Source organism: Pan paniscus, chromosome 11 (assembly GCF_029289425.2).
Source record: "Pan paniscus chromosome 11, NHGRI_mPanPan1-v2.0_pri, whole genome shotgun sequence".
Classification (NCBI taxonomy): domain Eukaryota; kingdom Metazoa; phylum Chordata; class Mammalia; order Primates; family Hominidae; genus Pan; species Pan paniscus.
In genome coordinates this window covers 84,193,635-84,212,115 of record NC_073260.2, presented here as the reverse complement: position 1 = coordinate 84,212,115, position 18,481 = coordinate 84,193,635, and the positions used below count along the sequence as shown (strand labels likewise).

The window sequence follows — 18,481 nt, the reverse complement described above, 5'->3', positions numbered from 1 at the left end:
TTCATTATAATAGTCTATCTTTCTCCACTGCCCAGAATTTCCAGTATGTCAAGTAGGAGCTGTGTATATTTCTCTTACTATATCTGGTTTTTCAGATGACAGAAGGAGAGAAATGAAATTCACTAATTACTGTGATGGATATTGTGTTATGTAACACAAGTATCCTTTCAATGAAAGAATTCTTGCCCTACTTGCTGGGAACACTGAGGACAGATATCTGGCAGTACCTTCATGTAGGTGGTCCTCATCTGAGGTCACCCAAAGTCATATCTCTGCCTGTGGTGGTCCACATTCATGTCTGACTAATATAAAATTGGTGGCAATATAAAAGCCTGACAAACTCAGGCCAACTCAAGGCAACCATGAAAAGCCACCACAGCTTCAAGTTTCTGTTGGGTTGGCTGAGACTCTTTCGGGGCCTGTAGGTAGCTTGACCTCACCCTCTGACCAAATTGCTTCTTTATCTTCCCTTCCCCAGCCGTTGGCCCCAAACACGTCCTTGTAAATAGCCTGCATGCTGATCTCTATAATAGCTGGTGACAAGCATGGTGTGGGAAAGCAGGTGCTAGGGGGTTTAGAGCTGGGTCATTCTCTTCTTACTAACAATGAAGGCCACAACTAGTCACAGTAGGAGTCCACACAACTCCTGGCGCAACATGGCCAGAAAATTGTTAAAAAGTTTACTGATGATGAATGTGGTTGTGGATGATGTTATCTGATAAGCTCTATGAGGACTTTGAGAAATGTGGGGGTCAGGTGCTGTGGTTCATGCCTGTAATCCCAGCACTTTGGGAGGCCAAGGCAGGTGGATCACTTGAGGTCAGGAGTTTGAGATGAGCCTGGCCAACATGGATAAATCCCATCTCTACTAAAAATAGAAAAATTAGCCCAGTGTGGTGGTGTGTACCCGTAATCCCAACTACTCGGGAGGCTGAGGCTGGAGAATTGCTTGAACCTGGGAGGTGGAGGTTGCAGTGAGCCGAGATTGTACCACTGCACTCCAACCTGGGCAACAAGAACGAAACTCCATCTCAAAGAAAAAAAAAAAAAAAGAGAGACAGATAGAAATTTGGGGGAAAGTATCAAATATAAGACAATGTACCTTGGTGGCTATTGCTAAACTAAAACTCTGGAAAAAGATAAGGAGAGGCTGAGAGTACTAATTTCCAACTGAATACTTCATATGAAAACCATAGAACCTCCTTGCTGTTTTACTAAGAAATTCTAATGTCCTGTGAGTGGAGGAAAGACAGAGAACAGTAAGAACCAGGCTTAGGGCTTATTCTCCACAATAGCCCAATTCCAAAGATCGGCAAACTCCCAAACCATACACTGGAGAGAGGGATGCACTAGTCTTAGTAGTGGTTGTCCTCTGGGAGCCAGAGCTGACAGTAGTGAACACCATAACAGAATTAGGCTCATGAATAGCCTTGGAGATGATAGGACCCCAAAATAATAAAGGAAAAGTGGGCATGTTAGCCATCAGAAGCCAGTAAGCCCTTACCTGTAGAAAGTTCGGGAGATGATTAACAAAACACAGCATACTCATCGGGTAAAATAGATGAAACATCAGTAAGGATACAACTCAGTCTGCATCATTAAAAATATCAAAGATGGGCCAGGCACAGTGGCTCACGCCTATAATCCCAGCACTTTCGGAGACTAAGGCAGGTGGATCATGAGGTCAGGAGTTCAAGACCAGCCTGGCCAAGATAGTGAAACCCCGTCTCTACTAAAAATACAAAAAATTTGCATGGTGGCAGTCACCTGTAATCCCAGCTACTGGGGAGGCTGAGGCAGGAGAATTGCTTGAATCTGGGAGGCGGAGGTTGCGATGAGCTGAGATCGTGCCATTGCACTCTAGCCTGGGCAACAAGAGTGAAATTCTGTCTCAAAAAAATAAAAAATAAAAAAAATCAAAGATGAATGATAAGAAATTACATCTCACCACATTTTCTGTAATCTATTGGTTTTAGAGGCAAGTCATAGGTCCTGATCACACTGAAGCGGAAAAGATTAAACAGAGTGCAAATATTGGGGCTACCCTAGGGTCTACTGCTGCTCTGGGTAACCTGAAGGCCTGTCAATTTCAAATACCCATATCAGGAAAGGACTTTGCGGAAGCTCGGTGGTGCAGTGCAAACAGCCCTGATATTTGGGTCATAAATCCTGAGAGACCCTGTGGTATTACAGGTAAAGTTCTGGGAAGAAAGGCCATGTGGAGGCCAGTGCAGTGCCTCCTGCCTGTAATCCCAGCACTTTGGGAGGCCAAGACAGGTGGATCACTTGAGGTCAGGAGTTCGATACCAGCCTAGCCAACACAGTGAAACCCCATCTCTACTAAAAATACAAAATTTAGCTGGGCACAGTGGCAGGCACCTATAATCCCAGCTACTCAGGAGGCTGAGGCAGGAGAATCTCTTGAACCTGGGAGGCGGAGGTTGCAGTGAGCCAAGATTGTGCCATTACACTCCAGCCTGGGTGACAAAAAAAAAAAAAAAAAATCCATGTGGAATTTATGGCAAATCCCAGTGGAAGAATCACAACACAAACACTCAAATTCTAGACCAAGAGCATCCACTCCTGGCTTGCTACTGAGCTCCAGTAAACATGAAGAATCTACCCAAAGAGCAAACTTACAAATTGTAAAAATTAATATTCTTGGTGTCATAATTTTATGTAATACAATAAATAATACTTTATTAATGTTATATCATGATTGATCATGAGATTTTCCTGACTCCTTTTTCTGCAAATCTATACAAACTTATCAAATTTATTTTTAATGTTATAATTGAGTGTAATGTCAATTGCATTTAGCAAAGTAAATTAATAAATAATTTTTTAATTTTCAGAAAGATCTTTCTGCTGTTGCAACTGTTAATGGAGCTGTTAAGAGTATGTTATAGGTTGTGACAAAATCAAGATAAATTCCTGGCATTATTTTATAATATAAACTTTAGTACATCTCAAGCATAATTCTAAATCTTTTCCTAAAAAGATTTAACTCCTTACATAAATAATATTTGTTTATCTTAGTGTTAAATGTAAATTTATGTAATGGGATTTTAATGCTTCCTCTGACATTTCCTGTAATTTCTGGAGTTTGTATAAGAAACCAAAAATAACTTCATGATTTGCATATAATTCAAAATGCCTGTTATGTATTCTATTGCTGTATCTCTGATGACGAGAAGACATCAATTTAAAAATTGCCTTTATTGTTGACAATTGGTTCATTGGAAAGTTCACATGGAAATACTGGGCTCCCATTGAATGCACTAATCTTTAAATTTAATTTCTATTTTCAAGGCTGTTGGTATTTGCTTTTCAATCTTGCAGTAGGTTTCAAAACCAGACATTCCAAACTCTTTAAAGAATTCGAGTAACTGCTCAATTGCTTTATGGAAATGTCCATGTTAATGCTTTTATTAACTAAAAAATGAATTGAAGAAAAAGTTTATTGGCTGACCATATAAAATTCCTCTCTTGGTGCTCAGGCCAGAGAGTTAATATTTATGCTGATGCCACAATGATAGGCTCTGGGGTTGGTGGGCAAACTGGCCTCTCAACACAGGTCCCAGCATTGCATCTATGAGGAGTCTTCCTTCTCTTTCAGGGCTGCAGCTGTTACCTCTGCTGTTTCTGCTGCTGTTGCTGCTGTCCCAGCAAAGGCCATGCTCTTGCGGTCTGCAGAGTTCCAGACTGCCCATGTATGCCTGTGTGTACCTGATGGCCAGGCCAACTGCTTAGCACTCAAGCTACCACTGTCTGCTGTACCTGCAGACCTGAGACCACATGTTTACTATCATCTGGTTATGTCCTCTGCTCAATGCATGCTCTATTGCCCCATTAAACTTTACTTATAAGGCCTAGGTACAAAATTATAAAATGATTAAGGATTTCAAGACAGCATTGAATTCCACAGAGCATTGAACCAAGCCCGAGGCCCTTTCTGAGAGTGGGGTCCTGTGTTATCTCACTGGAGTGCCCATGAGCCTGGCCCTGTTGGCTGAACTTGATGGAAGGGTGAGCATCACTGGACATTCCACATGCTGCTGGCTGCCATGATGTGATAGGAGCAAGTAGGGAAGAGCACACCAGAACCAGGAAGAGAAGCCCTTCTCTTTCAGCATCCCTCCAGTGTCCTTCTAGTACTCTCTACTGAAAAAGCTTAATATCATGTCAGCTGAAAAAAAAAAGGTATAGGGTCCAACTCTACTATCACAAACAGGATAAAGAAGAATGGAATCTAAGTCACTTTGGAAATGAGTGGTATCTATAAGACTAAAGGCAAAATGTACTATCTATAGGAATTTTACTGTAGTTGGTGGTATAATAAACTTTGGATACTCAGAAAGGGGGAGGATGGGAGCAAGCTAAGTGATAAAAAATTACATATTGGGCACAATGTACAATGTGCATATTCATCTATGTAACCAAAATCCACTTGTATCCCCAAAGCTATTGAAATTAAAAATATATTTAAAAAATAAAAATTAAAGAAAAGATTTGTACTCTAGTTGATGAAATTGTTTTCCATTAGTATATGGGTTAACAGTTCTGAAACCATTATATATGAATGCTGGAGTAGAACAATCAAGTGAATGGATGATGGGAGCCCGATTTTTCCCTGTTGTAGTTAGAGAGGTTACAGATAAGCAAAGGGAGAAAGCTGGAATGTTCCTTGTGGCAACATATTAGAGTTGGAGACATCAGTATGAACTCATGTTTGGCTTAATGTAGAAGCAGATGGTTATAGATACAGAGATATTTATAGATACATGTATATATACCAGTTAATATACACACATGTATTTCCTTGTTCTGTTAGCTAAGAGGACCGAGAAACAATGACTCAGATTGCTGCAAGTACACCTAGCACTCAGATCATGGTTTCTAACACCATTCTCCAACAAAAGGAAGCAAGCCTTTTTGAAAAGATGGTTAATTCTAGGCCTAGAGCATGCATAGTACCTGAAAGGCAGAAAGTGCTCAAACAAAGGAACTCCACAATGATGGGGGTATGTCAAAGGGATCCAGATGCCAAATGAAAGAGCTCCAAATGGCCAGAGCTAGAATGCTATGAATGGCAAAATAAATCAAATACTATTGGATTATTACCCAAAGTATAAAATAAATATCCATGAGTTCATACTGATATAAATAAATGATTAAATACATTAATATATAGAAGAGTCAAATCTCCCATGCAGAAGAATTCTAAATAATTTATGTTAGCACTGCACCCTCAAGGAGGCAGAACATGAAAAGAGAAGAATAAAAAAGAGTAATTAACAGTAGAGAAACCTGGCAAATATCCACTTCAAGCCAGGTCATCAAAGCTAACGTCAACAGTGTTAAGTTCATGTTACTAGAATGTACCCTTTAAAATACGTGACGAGAGTGACTCTTTATCCCTGTGGTCTTCCTCCTCATGGCACATTATCTTAGTTTAAGCATGATACAAACTTCAGACAAACCCCAGTTGAGGAACATTATACACAATAATGCACAAGGACTCCTCAAAACGGTCAAAGTCAGCAAAAACAAGGAAAGTCTGAGTAACTGTCACAACAAAAACAGCCTAAGGAGACATGACTATGAAATGCAATGTGATATTCTGGAGAGGATCCTAGAACAGAAAAGGACATTAGCAAAAAACCAGTGAAGTCTGAAGAAAGTATGGACTTTAGTTAATAATAATGTATTAGTATTGATTCATTGATTGTGACAAATGTACTATACTAATGTAAGATGTTAATAATAGGGAAAAGTGAGTGAGGGGTATATGGGAATTCTCTGTACTTCTTTCACAATCATTCTGTACATCTAAAGCTTCTCTAAAATAAAAGTTTATTTTAAAAAGAATGGATTTGAAACCAAAAGGCAATAACTTGATAACTGATACATGCTAATGCCCTTCAGAGCATACCCATCCCTGAAGAGACACTAAACTTATTGTCTTAGTCAGTTTTGTGCTGCTACAACAGAATACCATAGACTGGTTAATTTATAATAAACAGATACAGGTGGGACTCAAGGCACAGTTCATCCTAAGGCAAATTCCTCTCCAGCTGTGAGCCTGTGAAATTAAACAAGTTATCTACTTCCAAAATACAATGATGGAACATGCATAGGACAGATATTCACATTCCAAAAAGGGGGAAATAGGCAAGAAAAAAGGATTAATGGGCCCCATATTAGTCCAAAACTCAACAGGAAAAACAACAGTAAGTCTTAGAGCTAGAGAATAATCTCCTTTGAGAGGAGTTAGCGTCATGATCCTCAGGAGGAGATGTGTTGCTCTTATACAATGGGGCAGAGAAGAATTTGTTTAGCACCCAGTTGATCTATTGGTTGCTTTCTGATACTTCCTTGACCAATTTTGATGGTAAATAAACAAGTGCATCCTGAGATGGGCATGGTGACCAGGAGCTCTGGGATGTGGGTCTAGGTCACTGCACCAGGTAAACTATTAAAACCAGCTGATGGCCAGGCACAGTGGTTCATGCCTGTAAATTAACAGCATATTGGGAGGCCGATGCAGGAGGATCACTTGAGGCCAGGACTTCAAGACCAGCCTGGCCGACATAGTGAAACCTTGTCTCTACTAAAAATACAAAGATTAGTGGGGTGTGGTGGTGAGTGCCTGTAATTCCAGCTACTGAGGAGGCTGAGACAGGAGAATCACTTGAACCGGGTGGCGGAGGCTGCAGTGAGCCGAGATTGTGCCACTGCACTCCAGCCTGGGTGACAGAGTGAATCAGACTCAGTCAAACAAACAAACAAAAAAAAACGAAAACAAAAAAAAAAGAAAAGAAGAAGAAAAAGAAAAAAAAAAACAGCAGAGGTGGTAAACTGGAGGGAAGGAAGTCTAGAAAAGATAGTGGAGAAGGAAGGCAATCGTGCATTTGTCACTAAGACCACCTGCAGTGGCAGGGACTGTAATCTGACCAACAAATCTTTCTCTTCCAGGTTTTTCTCAGGAAGAGAAGCCTACTGGAATTATGTCAAGCTATTCTCTGTATATATACAAGGCAGTAGCTCTAAGTAGTGAGAGGAGTGGATTGTGGTGGACACAGAGCTATGCCCTCCAAATACTTCTTCATTGTAGGAATTGTCAATTTGGCTCCTGGAAGTGTAGCAGACAGCCTACAGCTGTCAGCACCTTCACAGGCTGCTTCAGCTACAGAAAGCCACTTTGTTCAAGTTCATGCATCTTCCTAGGGCAGCTTCCATCCAGTTACTAATAAATGTGGGAATCTAAAGGCCTAGCTGTCTTGGCGAAACTTGGAGAAGTCTGGAAAGCCATAATTGTGCCAGAGCTCCCTTTGGGGGAAGGTTGAGACTGTCCTTAGGCCTATATCACAGTTTAATTCATTTTTTGACCAATCCTGCTTCCCTTTCTTTCCTTATACAAGTATTGATCTCAGTGGCACTCCTTAATAAACATCCTACATTCTGTTCTCCATCCCGGTGTCTGCTTCCCAGGGAGCCTAAATGTGACAACTGTCTACTAAGTGGCAGGATCCATGCTAGGTGACTTACATTTGTCATTGCTGTCATTCCCCACTACACCTTGTGAGATGTTTTGGATGATGTCTACTTTTTAAGATTTGAGGTGGGGAGCATCAGAGGTTAATTAACTTGTCCAGGGATTGATCATTTATAGTTCTGACTGATCCCAGAGGTCATGTGTGTTCAGTCTACCATGCTAGCCACAGCTGTTGTAGGAAAATAAACAAAACAAAACAAAAAACAGACACGAATAACCACTTCTCACTAGAGACCAGACATTGTGTTAGGCACTTATACCTACACACAACATCATTCAGTTTTCACAGCAAGCCAGTTAAAGTAGAATGTTAGCCTCATTTTTATGCATGTAAGGTATAAGATCAAGGCTAACAGACTTTCACAGAGTAAGAGGCAAAGTTGTTTCTGGACCCCAGACCTGTCTGATTCCAAAGGCAGTGTATTCTCCTCTGAGTCAGGCTGTTTGCTCTGTGTAAGGTGGAGGTCCTCTCAGGGAGAACATGAGAGACCGGAGGCCCTGAGATATGGATTTACCTAGAAACAGCCCAAACTATATAATATTCATTGAAATATCTACCATAAACATGAGTATCTTCTCTCTCAGAGGGAATTTTAGACATTTTTTTTTTTTTTACTGCAGTCCCCCACCAGCCTTCTAAACCCTGGGGTTACTTAGATTTAGGATGCCTATGTAATTTTTGATCCAAAGCATGCCACTTGAGGGTATCATGGGACAATAGAGGTAAACCAGGATGGCCCTGGGCAAAAAGAGAGAAATGCTCATTCTACTAGTGGGAAAAAATGTTGTTACATTTCTTAGGTGCTATTCTTCATTAATACTTAGCTGGTGCCTCAAATCAAATCACAGTATAAGGTGGGTTGTAAGAAAGAGTGCTTTGGAGTTAGTCTCTGAACGTCAATAGCTTTAATACATTAACGTTTCCATAGTAAATTTACCCATGATCCTGGCCTCTTGATCATGCAGCAACTCGAGTTCCACTCTGATATAAACACTGCACATTTCCGATTTGTGGAATTGTTTTCCTTTAATTAAATGAAGGGGGGGAGCTGTAGTTATTTTCAACTCTGCACAAATTACTACCCAGTAGAAGCCAAATAATGCATTGTAAGTAGTACTTATTCTATTTATTGTACCCTCTATGGATGTGTGTTGGGCTTGTTCTATTTTGGAGGCACTGCCATGGTAACTGGGCTCCTGACAAAGGCCTGTGTCAGAGCAGAACTTGAACATGCAGAACTTCAGATAAGCGATAAAATCATCAACCTCAGTAGGCTCAGAAGTAACAATTTGGAGATCATGCTTTACTCCTGGGTATATTTCTCCACGAAGTTGGGAAGAATAAGTGGTCATTCACAAGATTTACTGGACATGGAACTAGTCCTGAGGAAAAGGGTGAAAGAAATTCTATTTTCACAGTCTCTTAGATACCCTCATCAACATCTGTGGCTCAGTCTTTTGTTCCATTTTGGCCTTTAGGTCAAGCTCACAGCTTTAAGCAGAGAGCATGAGCTGGTTTTCAGCCTTCAGGGAGCCAGAGTAACTTTAGATGTCTGATCTTTAGTCCATAGACTTGAGAAATAACCCTGGCTTTCTCTTTAACCTAGCTGAGAGGCTTCCCAAAACTGTCTCTTTCCCAACTATAAACTTGGATCCATGTTTATAAACTTGATATAAACAAGGAGGGTCCTTGAGCTCTAACCTTGTGCTCCTATTAAAGTTGGTGCCCAGGGGAGCTAGAGAGGGGTTCTGACCAATCCACCCTTCTCTGTAGAATTAGCAGATCCCTGTGTTCCCAATGGGAGTAGACATCTAAGCTATGTGGGCTTTCTATAGTCCATGTGTATAGCGACTGAGAATAATAGAAGGAAGCCTGTAAGACCAAAATTCCTTTCCCCGTGGCAATTTCTTTAGAGTTTTGCTTAGAAACAGATTTATCACCTCTACCCAATTTCTCACTAAAGAGTACTATTAAGCAAAAGCAGTGACCAGGCACTACTCTGCCTTTTTCATCTCTCCCCCAACATTCATCCTCCTTTTTGAAATCCTTAAGCCTCTTAGCCCAGGCTTATTTTAGTCCCTGAATCAGTCCAAGGAGCAAACAGGAGTTCATGTGCTCACAGGTGGCTGTAGGGTCCACCACAGACCTTGTCCTGCAATTTGGAGCCAGGGTGAGAATTGCTGTTCTCCTTTTCCAGTAGAGTTTTAGTCCTAGCTTATGTCTTCATCACCCAAACTGTTCATGCTTGAATTCCATTGAGAAGCAAGATGGTCAGCACCTACCAGGAGTCTCCTCAGAAGGACTAGAAGGGAAAAGGCTGGCAAGGCTTTATGGACCATGAGTCCCACAGAGGAGGCTGTTGGAAATAACATCATCTTGTAAACTTTTTGGCCCAAGGAAGAGCAAACCAGGGCACAGACAGGCAGAAGAGAAAACAGAAGATTTCCTTGTTTATTGAAGAAACAGCCTATTACTTGGCTGAAATAAAATTTGGAAGATTATTTTAGAGTCAGGTTTTCTTATCTCAGACATCATTTCTTACACCCAACATCTGAGAGATGGTTGTTAACTTAGAGTAGGTTTAGTGCCCTCTCCTGTTTGTTCCAATCAGTGCTCCTGCAACAAAGCACTCAGTCCTCCCTCCTGATCCTTGGCACTCCGCCCTTTCCTCAAGAGCAGCATTTCAGTCCTTTTGTTTCCATTTGCTCTCCCTTACCCTCCAGCCTGAGCCAGAAGGCTTGAGCCTCTCAAGGGTTCCCAAAGTTGAGGGGCCCCTGGGTCAGCAATAACAGATGTGAGTCTTGGATTTAGAGCAGATGCAGCTGTCCTCAAGTCTCTCGCCCTTTAGTTTTCTTTTATTGATAATGGAAATCCCACATTTCTCTCTGATCCTCTATTTCTCTTTCCCCAAATATCCATCCCTCTGCTATAAACTACAAAAAGGACTGCCTTTGCACTCAACAGCCATCTCCCCTGGGATTCTGAGTACTTCCAGTGAGGGGAGTTAGCTATCATGCTAGCTCTCACCTCCCTCCCTCATTTAATCAATTCTTACTCTAGTTTGTCAAACATTCCTCTTGTCAGTGACACATTTGCTGTGGGAGGTGGGCATGGGGAGCAGAGCTGGAGATTAGGGAGGCAGTGGGACAACAGGTGTGGAGTTATGCTATAGCCAGGGAGTCTTTTTAGGCTAAAAAGCAAACTAAGATGTCCAGTGACTGTAATCTTCTTGATTTTTTTTAGAGGGCAGAGTTCACAAATAGGAGGAAAAAAAAACCAACAAAGAGTGCTTGAGTGTCTACATCTGGGCTGAATATGTGTAAAGGCGAGAGAAGGCAGGGTGGAGGAAGGAGGGGACAGTCCGGACAAATCCCTAATAAACTGCCGGAGGAGGACCTAGAGGGGGCTCTGTATTTTTAGGGGTGACGGACCACTTCCTGAACACTTCCGGCCTGTGAAGGCTTGAGATGTTAATTATAGGACCTGTGGATGTCAGCAGAGATCTTTTAAAAGAATAACTTAAGTGCCTAAAATCCCCCCAAGAATACACAGCCAGCCCGTTTTAGAAATGGCCGTCAAAGACAACAAAAGTGAAATGCGCAAATGCCTTCTACGCAGGGTGGTGCTGGGCAACCAGCTCGCGCTGCAGCCTCCCCCACGCTGTTGCTAGGAGATCACAGGGCTATACTTCCATCATCTCCATACTTGCTGGGAGATTGAGTAATTGGTGTCTGGATGTGCGTGTGCTGCTTCCCAAAATACCTCTTTAAAAAGACGTGAGAGGGATGCGGAGCCAGTAGGTAGGATGATGGAGGGCGGACTGTGTCCCAAGAGGGCAGCGGACTCCAAAAGCCAAGGCTGAAGCTGAGGAGGGGGTGGGGACCCACATGGGGGATAGAGTGGGGAGCTGCTGACAGCTTTCCCAGATTCCTTTTCATCCTCTGCTTGTTCTTTGGGACTGATCTCTTAAGTGAAATCTAGAAATTGCTGGGGACAACTACAATTTGGGGAGCAATGTAGTTTGGTTTTTCATCCTTACTGTTGAGACACAACAAGGCTAAGAGAAAGCCTTTAATTTTATTTTGTAGGTACTGAAATGTTAATGCACAGCTTTATGGTGCTTGGTTATAGGTGTCGAACTCTGTCTTGTGGGAGAGGGGTAGATGAGAAAATAGGGCATGCCTGTGGACACGCACACACACAAAGGCCCCAGTGATGAAAAAGGCTGCTTCAGCTGCAGGGAGCCAGTGAAATCGACAATTGGAGCCCACAGCTGTAAGGGCTCTGGAAGTTAGGAAACCTGGGGGTGAGACTCAGCCCTGCCTCAGAGGATTACATCACTTTTCATGAGCCTTCTCTGCCTCAGCTTCCTCATGTGTAACCTGACAGGTTTGAGCTAGTACATCTCCACGGTGCGCTCCACATCTCCTGCGTTCTAGGAGTCTGAAGTCTAGTTCCACCTTCTCCTCAGAGCCAAGGGACAATGACATATCACTTCTTTGTGGAGGCGTTCGATTCTCTCATTTCATTAACAGGAAAAATTCAATTGACTGCCGCGTTTTACACTTTTTCAAATATCTACTCAAATGCCTATTGCTGGAAGTCTAGAAGAGGAGATTGGGAAATGGAATAACTGACTTTTAAATTATATTATTTTCCTTTTTGTCGCACTTGTCCTACAATACTTAACATGCTCAAAAATCTGATCTTTGATAGCATCACTTTTTTTCTTTTTAACCAAGGGAGGAGGGTGGAAGGGGGCAGGGCGTTCAGGATATATTGATGCTGTATTCTGATATCACAAATGAGAACTAAGAATTGAGAGTGTTTTCCTTAAAGTCACTGGCCAAATGGCTGAGTGTCCTGGAATTCTATCAAGGATTAAGAAATTCACCTTAGTTCCAACACTAACTCACAGGACAAGGACCAGATACTTATTTGTAAAAAGCGGAAGCTGGGGGTTGGGTGTGGGGTGGGGCGGGGAGTGGGGGTTGCTCTAGTCCTCATAGGAAGGTTAGGAAAGAAAATACCATAATATATGTAAATGCACCCTGGAATGTAGAAAGAGTGCACAGAATGTACTGCATTCTTTTCACTGTGTGCCTGAGAAATTTATTCATTTATTCAGAAAGTATTTTTTGAGATGTTGCTGCCGCCAGTCCTCATTAGGCATTCATTCACATGGCGCATGCACATGGTCAATGTCCCTCATCATCCACATCATCCATCCCGTGCCCACAGTTCTAGGGAAAATGACCTATTGCTGCAGAAAACCGCATTCTCAATGGCTGCATCCTCTGAATACTACACATTCTTCTAGAGTGAACCTTTGCACAGTGTGAAAAATGCACTCAAATCACTCCCACGAGTGTCTGTCTTATTTTGTTGTTGAACACTCCTGGTGACACAAACCTCAGACATTTTACTTCCTGTGTTAATGAATGTCAGTGCCTAATCATTGCATAAGCAGATGTTCCTTAGGAAAAAACAAATAAAATTAAGGCTATCTTTAAGTTAACAAACACCACCCTCCCACCCAACCCTTGGCTGAGCAAGCAAATAAGCAATGCCTTTCACCGATTTTTTTTTCTCCCTCATTAGGGATGGCAAAGCTCGCTATCACGTGGATCACCCAGACTCCCTCATTTTACTGGTTCTTCACAGCACCCAGGAAGATTTTAGATGGACCTCAAATACAAAGGCTGTGAGGAGCCCTATTCGTTGTGTTGACACCACTGAGAGATTATTTTTTTCCCAGAGAAGAAAAAGGAGACACACCTGACTTTTAACCTCTTTGATCCCTTAAAAAGTTATTTTCCCAGCTGGGTGCAGTAGCTCCTGCCTGTAATCCCAGCACTTTGGGAGGCCGAGGTGGGTGGATCACCTGAGGTCGGGAGTTCAAGACCAGCCTGGTCAGCATGGTGAAACCCCGTCTCTACTGAAAATACAAAAATTAGCTGGGCATGGTGGTGCATGCCCATAATCCCAGCTACTTGGGAGGCTGAGGCAGGAGAATCACTTGAATCACTTGAGCCCTGGAGGTGGAGGTTGCAGTGAGCCAAGATTACACCATTGCACTCCAGCCTGGGTGACAGAGTGAGACTTCATCTCAAAAAAAAAAAAAAAAAAAAAAAAAAAAAAAGAGAAAAAAAGTTATTTCCCCTTGTGCCAAGAATGAGATGAAGCCTGGAGAACAGGTGAGGGAAAATGAGCTGATGCCATTCAAGAGTAACCAAGAATCGTGGGCTGGATGTTAGTGTTACCAGGCAGAGCTTGGTTCCTTGCCCTTTCTTTTGGGTATTTGGCAAGCCATACAGAGTTTTCAGTAGGGGGATGGATGAGGGAGGAAGAGCACAAGGGAGTCATAAAGGGATGCCAAGTCATAATGAATGAGTTATTTTGTGTACTCCCAGGAGATCTGAGCCCATGGGCAGTAGTTCCGAGGACACAGATGTTGGTTCAGCACCAGGAAGTCCTTGCTAAGAAAGCTTTGCAAAATGCAGATGGACTGGGGTTGCAGGGGAGATATTCAAATAAATTTCCTCTCACTAGGGCTTGACCCAGGCAAGGGTGGTCACAGATTAACTCTCACCACCCTTCCAACCCTAATATTCTGTGATGCTATGGGAGACCCAAGGAAGCCATGCTGACCCATATTTACCTCCTCCACCCCACACCCCAACATCTCAACCTTTATTAAACCCTAAAACAGGAAGGCCACATTTGTTTCCAAAACCATTCTGTCCACAAACTAAGGAAGCATTAAATAATTTTGCAAAGTGCTTTTTGAAAGTCAATATAGAAAAGTTCCCTGGTTAAGTTGAATTAAGCAAAGTAGCAATCATCTTAAAGATGTCAAATAATAATAATAATAATAATAATAATTTTTTTTTGAGACAGAGTTTCGTTTTTGTTGCTCAGGCTGAAGTGCAATGGTGTGATCTCGGCTCACCGCAACCTCTACCTCCCAGGTTCAACCAATTCTTCTGCCTCAGCCTCCCGAGTAGCTGGGATTAGAGGCATGTGCCAACAAGCCCGGCTAATTTTGTATTTTTAGTAGAGATGGGGTTTCACCATGTTGGTCAGGCTGGTCTGGAACTCCCGACCTCCAGGCTATCCACCCACCTCGGCCTCCCAAAGTGCTGGGATTACAGGTGTGAGCCACCATGCCCGGCCAGATAATTATTTTTATGCCATTTTTATTTGGCCATTGCCTCATTTCCAGCAAGTATGGGGGAAGGTGTTCCCTAAGGAACCCTTAATCTCTTACTTCTGAAGACAATGATTCTTTTTTAAGGGGAAACAACCATGATACCTCAATTGTCCACTTGAAAATTAACACCCAGCTTTTACTATTTTGACTCACGGTAACCTTGCTTTTCCTGGAGCCTTGTCTTGGATCTGTCTCCAAAGTGAGTCAGAAAGAAAGTGGCTCTGTTTACATGTGGAAGCATTTGAAGTCATTTATAATAAATTTTGTTATGGTTTCAAGTCACGAATTAGCTAATTTTAATCTAGAAATAAAAGCCTCTATTATGTAGCTTACACATGAGGAATCTAAGTCTTAAGAGGGTTAGGATGACTTCCCTAAGGCTACACCTCCATTTCTAGGCATATGAGAGACATCAGTCTATCATAACTACCTGCCTAGGTTCTTGACCTTCTATTTCAAGCTCCTTAATTTTCATCTATTCATTCATCCACCTGTTCATTCATTCACTCATTCAAAAATATTGAGTACCACCTATGTGTCAGGAGCCATCCTAGACAGTGAACCAAAGGCAATATCTGCCTGAATGAAGTTTACATTCTACATGTAAGAAACAGCAATAAAAATTAATAAGTAAAAAATACAATATCTTCATGTAAGCAAGGAGAGAAGCCTAGATAGCATATATGACAGACGTGCTGGGCTGATCATTGACTAGCATAATTAGAGGGAAAGTTCATGGGCACAGGATTAGTAGCTGGTACATGTGTACACTGTTGTCCAGGACTCTCTGAGATTGCACACAGCAATCTGGTAGGACTGAATTTAGACTCTTGAAGTGGGACCCTGGCTTTTCTGTTGCATGATCAAGGAAGTACTGGCCCCTGCCCTGCAGTGATCAGAGGCTAGGGTTTAATAGCAATATGACAAAACTTCAACTCCAGCTGGATCCTGCCAGCTCAGTTTTCATGATCATAGGCTGGGTCCAAGGCTTGCATGTTATAGCAAGCAGCAGCAGGATGAGCCTCATCAGAATTGATGGCTGGAGAACTACCAACTGTTCTTCTGGCATAATGGAGAGCTGAAGTTCCAGCTTTTTCCACGATGAGGATTGATTGATTGAATGCCTTAAGCACTGGACCATAACTGGTTTCCATGGAGCTTCGCAGGAAATTTATTTCCTGAGAGAACATGTGGTTCACTGCTCAACTCCTTGGATACTTGATGACCTGCTCCTCCGATTTATCTAGTGCTGTATGTAGCATTCTTGAACTAAAGTTCTAGGCTCTTCTCTGGTTGGCCCATTCTCTGCTGAGTCAAGTCCTAGGTCCAGCCCAGTGTGTTTTTATTTGGATGGTTGGAATTCTGGAGCTGAGCCTTATTATCCCTTAGGACAATATTTCTCTACTGTGGCTGCACAGTGGAAACACCTAAAGACAGTGCAGAAACTATCTATGCCTTGGCCCACCATATAACAGAAACTAACTTTTTCAGGGTAAAGCATTGGCTTCTGTATCTTTCAAATTGTCCCGAGTGATTCTGATCCACAGTGAAAACTGAAAACTGTTCTAATATTCACCTTGCCGGAAAAATAAGACTATGTGAAGTGAACCCTCCTTCAAATTGGAGAAGGAAGCTTTGAGATTTCCAGGGAAGATGGAAGACAGAACAGGTGTGTAAACTCTTGTATCTTGCTATGAACACATACATATGCTTGATAAAACATAACAAAAAAAATTTAAAAGAAGAAAAACCTCCACACGCCAAATGAAACTAAAACCCAAATTAAAGTCTTAGAGATAAATCCTTGTGACCCAAAGGGGTATTAAGAGTAGACAGACAGTTTTGTGGCGGGAGTCATAAGTAGCTCATGGATTAGGTGTCAGGACTAGGATTTTTGTATAAAGTCAAGGTGCCACATCAATGAAGAGAGACTATGAGAACTTTGTTCACCTGCTCAGGAAGTTAGTAAGAAGCATGATGGCCTCCTTGATCTATGATTGTGTTTCGAGAGCTCTTGGCTAAATTGGGGTCCCCGTACCAGAGAAGTTAGCAACTTTGCCTAAATGAAAAATGAAGGGGAGCTGGATATGGCATTTACAGTGCCTTTAAGGGATATTTCTTTAACCTGGTGAACAACCTCGTACCTAGTTGCCCAAACTGTCACCAGGGGTTCACAAAGAAAACTTGTTTCTACTCACAGATGCCCTTGTGGCTCTTATCTGACCCACGTTCACTTTATACCTGCCTGACCATGGCTCTAGCACTGGGAGACTGACCTTGTGTTCTACCTGGCATCCTGGGGAAAGGCCAGCCTAGGGCAGCCCCTAGTTCTTCAGATGGAAGGTGCACTTTCAATACCCAGCACAACAGAAAACAAGTTTGGAGAGTTTTATTTACAGATCGTGGACAAGGAAGGAATAATAATTCAGGGGAGCAGTCCTCCATCCCCGGGTCTTGCAATCAACCCAGGAATGATGAGAATGATGAGTCAGGCAGAGAGACAGCACATCTAGCGATTAGCAGCACATATAAGGGAATAGGGAATGGAGTACTTTAAATTCATGGGCAAATGCCTGATGGTCCATTTAAAGGAAGCTGTAAGAAAGCAGGGAGCCCAGTCTTCTAGGTAAGAGAGGTGCTCCTAAATTCTTATTTCTGTCCACCAGCTTGAGCCATTTGGGTGCGGTGTAGAACTGGAAATTGTGTCAAGGTTGACTGAGCCCTGTTTCTGGTCTAGGAAAGTTAAAACTTGTATTCAAAATGGATATCAAGACAACATAAAATGGTAAGAATTCACTACAGGGTGGAAATACAGTCACCCTCAACAGATCAGAAACCCATACTACACTATGCATGGATGTAGGCCAAATTCACACTACTCTGTGTTGTGTGGTTCTGTGCTGATACAACACCAAAACAGACCAGGAACAATTCAAACCTGCAGCTCCCAGGGAGGGAAAAAATGTTAAGCTGTCACCTGGGACAACTCCATAATGTTTAGGTATAGACAAGATTTCTGGGAAAACACAACTCTCGCTGAAGGCACACCAACAGAACAGAAATGACAAAACCTGAAGGTTAGACTAGTCAGATTTAAAAATTAGATAATTAATGGCCGTACTAGTTTTCTGTGACTGCTATAACAAATGGCCACAAACTGGGTGGCTTAAAATAACAGAACTCTGAAATCGAGGTGTTAACAGGAGCACACTCCCTCTGAAGGCTCTAGGGGAGAGTCCATTCCTTGCCTCTTCCAGCTTCCAGTGGCTCCAGGTATTTATTGGTATATAGTAACATCACTCTAATCCCTGCCTTGGTCTTTACATCACACTCTCCTCAATGTTTCTCAAAATGCCTGCTGCATTTTTCTTATAGGGATACATGTGATTACATTTAGGATCCACCTGAATAATTCAGGATAAAATCCTCTTCTTAAGATCCTCCCTTTAGTCACATCTTTCCCCACGTATGGTGATATTTTCTCTTTTGCTGTATAATATCCCCAGGTCCCAGGGATTAGGATGTGGAATGCCTTTTTTGGGGGCTATCATTAAGCCTACTACAACCCCTACCTAGTGAGACTAGAACAACCTGATGGAGACTTTCAACTCAACGTATTTAAAATGTGCAAAGAGATGTAGCTAGGAAATGACTCCATGAGACATTATGAAATGACTAAGATTTTGAAAAAGGACTGGGCAATTTTGAA

The 18,481-nt window shown here is 42.2% G+C and overlaps 1 protein-coding gene and 1 long non-coding RNA gene across 5 annotated transcripts in view; one reads left to right on the top strand and one right to left on the bottom strand.

The window, feature by feature from the left end:
- LOC117981693 (uncharacterized) overlaps nucleotides 1-5,861 on the top strand; it is a 29,324-nt gene extending 23,463 nt beyond the window's left edge. The window contains exon 3 of the long non-coding RNA XR_004673310.3: nucleotides 3,620-5,861. This is a non-coding gene — a long non-coding RNA (uncharacterized LOC117981693). The remainder of the gene's footprint in view (nucleotides 1-3,619) is intronic.
- Nucleotides 1-18,481, bottom strand: part of NTRK2 (neurotrophic receptor tyrosine kinase 2) — a 544,938-nt gene that overhangs the window by 161,963 nt on the left and 364,494 nt on the right. The gene's annotated exons all lie outside the window — the stretch shown is intronic.